Source organism: Arachis ipaensis, chromosome B7, assembly GCF_059453495.1.
Source record: "Arachis ipaensis isolate K30076 ecotype BB chromosome B7, ASM5945349v1, whole genome shotgun sequence".
In the NCBI taxonomy this organism is placed as follows: Eukaryota; Viridiplantae; Streptophyta; class Magnoliopsida; order Fabales; family Fabaceae; genus Arachis; species Arachis ipaensis.
Window position 1 is genome coordinate 56,107,501 of NC_142442.1, and position 2,500 is coordinate 56,110,000.

Genomic DNA, 2,500 nt, shown 5'->3' on the forward strand with positions numbered 1-2,500 from the left:
AAAAAATCCAGGTCAAAAATCCCACGTTTGCTCCGTTTTTCATTTTTTTTGAATTTCCGGCTTTCCGGGCGGTAAAAAAATCGGCAAAAAAAATCGGCACGGTGTAAATTCACCAAATTTGGGGGATGGAAAGATCTTATTTTTCTAGAGGTTGTTGCAAAAAACGGCGTCAAAATTCGACCTCTAGAGCACTTTCCTTGAGTATGTCTCCTCACGGAAAAGGACGTCTACCCGTGGCACTTTGGTAATGGCTCGGCAGCCTATTATAGGGGGGAGGGGTGTCGTGATGCTGAAACTCGAGTTGCCCAAAGGCTTGCTGGGCGCAATGCCAGCAAGATGCACGTTGCCTTGCCATCCCCTAGGCACACTAGCAAGCACGTTGTGGTTGTGGTGTGCCGCCGGGCTCCCCCGCCCCCCACGGAGGCACCCGCCGTTGCAACGATGGCTCGGAGCGTTGCAACGGAGGAGCCAAATTTTCATATCTCAGAATTGGCTCGTGCATTTTTCGTGAAATTTTGAGGGAACCTTGGTAATATTATGTGAAGGCTGCACAAAAAAATCCAGGTCAAAAATCGCAGGTTTGCTCCGTTTTTCATTTTTTTTGAATTTCCGGCATTCCGGGCGGTAAAAAAATCGTCAAAAAAAATCGGCACGGTGTAAATTCACCAAATTTGGAGGATGGAAAGATCTTATTTTTCTAGAGGTTGTTGCAAAAAACGGCGTCAAAATTCGACCTCTAGAGCACTTTCCTTTAGTATGTCTCCTCACGGAAAAGGACGTCTACCCGTGGCACTTTGGTAATGGCTCGGCAGCCTATTATAGGGGGGAGGGGTGTCGTGATGCTGAAACTCGAGTTGCCCAAAGGCTTGCTGGGCGCAATGCCAGCAAGATGCACGTTGCCTTGCCATCCCCTAGGCACACTAGCAAGCACGTTGTGGTTGTGGTGTGCCGCCGGGCTCCCCCGCCCCCCACGGAGGCACCCGCCGTTGCAACGATGGCTCGGAGCGTTGCAACGGAGGAGCCAAATTTTCATATCTCAGAATTGGCTCGTGCATTTTTCGTGAAATTTTGAGGGAACCTTGGTAATATTATGTGAAGGCTGCACAAAAAAATCCAGGTCAAAAATCGCAGGTTTGCTCCGTTTTTCATTTTTTTTGAATTTCCGGCATTCCGGGCGGTAAAAAAATCGTCAAAAAAAATCGGCACGGTGTAAATTCACCAAATTTGGAGGATGGAAAGTTCTTATTTTTCTAGAGGTTGTTGCAAAAAACGGCGTCAAAATTCGACCTCTAGAGCACTTTCCTTTAGTATGTCTCCTCACGGAAAAGGACGTCTACCCGTGGCACTTTGGTAATGGCTCGGCAGCCTATTATAGGGGGGAGGGGAGTCGTGATGCTGAAACTCGAGTTGCCCAAAGGCTTGCTGGGCGCAATGCCAGCCAGATGCACGTTGCCTTGCCATCCCCTAGGCACACTAGCAAGCACGTTGTGGTTGTGGTGTGCCGCCGGGCTCCCCCGCCCCCCACGGAGGCACCCGCCGTTGCAACGATGGCTCGGAGCGTTGCAACGGAGGAGCCAAATTTTCATATCTCAGAATTGGCTCGTGCATTTTTCGTGAAATTTTGAGGGAACCTTGGTAATATTATGTGAAGGCTGCACAAAAAAATCCAGGTCAAAAATCGCAGGTTTGCTCCGTTTTTCATTTTTTTTGAATTTCCGGCATTCCGGGCGGTAAAAAAATCGTCAAAAAAAATCGGCACGGTGTAAATTCACCAAATTTGGAGGATGGAAAGATCTTATTTTTCTAGAGGTTGTTGCAAAAAACGGCGTCAAAATTCGACCTCTAGAGCACTTTCCTTTAGTATGTCTCCTCACGGAAAAGGACGTCTACCCGTGGCACTTTGGTAATGGCTCGGCAGCCTATTATAGGGGGGAGGGGTGTCGTGATGCTGAAACTCGAGTTGCCCAAAGGCTTGCTGGGCGCAATGCCAGCAAGATGCACGTTGCCTTGCCATCCCCTAGGCACACTAGCAAGCACGTTGTGGTTGTGGTGTGCCGCCGGGGTCCCCCGCCCCGGGTCCAAGGTCGAACCCGTGCGTCTGGCTGCTGCGAACCCCGATCACCGAAGGACCAACAAGAAGGGAAACACGTCCGTGCACGGCCCACCTAGGCACCACCTAGGGAGCATGGCGTGGTGGAGTTGTGCCTTGGGCACACGCTCGGGGCAACACCTTGTGCTCGGCCCAGGACTAGGGGGATCATCCCAAGTCCGAGCACGACGTGGGATCGGCGGGCGGCCTGTGCGCCCCCGCGAGGGGCAACGCGGCTTGCGCAGCCCGACGCTTGGCCAGGCCTAGTGTGGCGCACGACGCGGATGATGGATATGCGTGCGGCAGCGGGTGTCGTGGGCAGGGGGCAACGCGACGTGCTCGTCCCAGCACTTTGAGGGGGCACGTTGCGGAAGACGGTTACCTGTTCGTGTCCACTCCCGAGGGGCAACG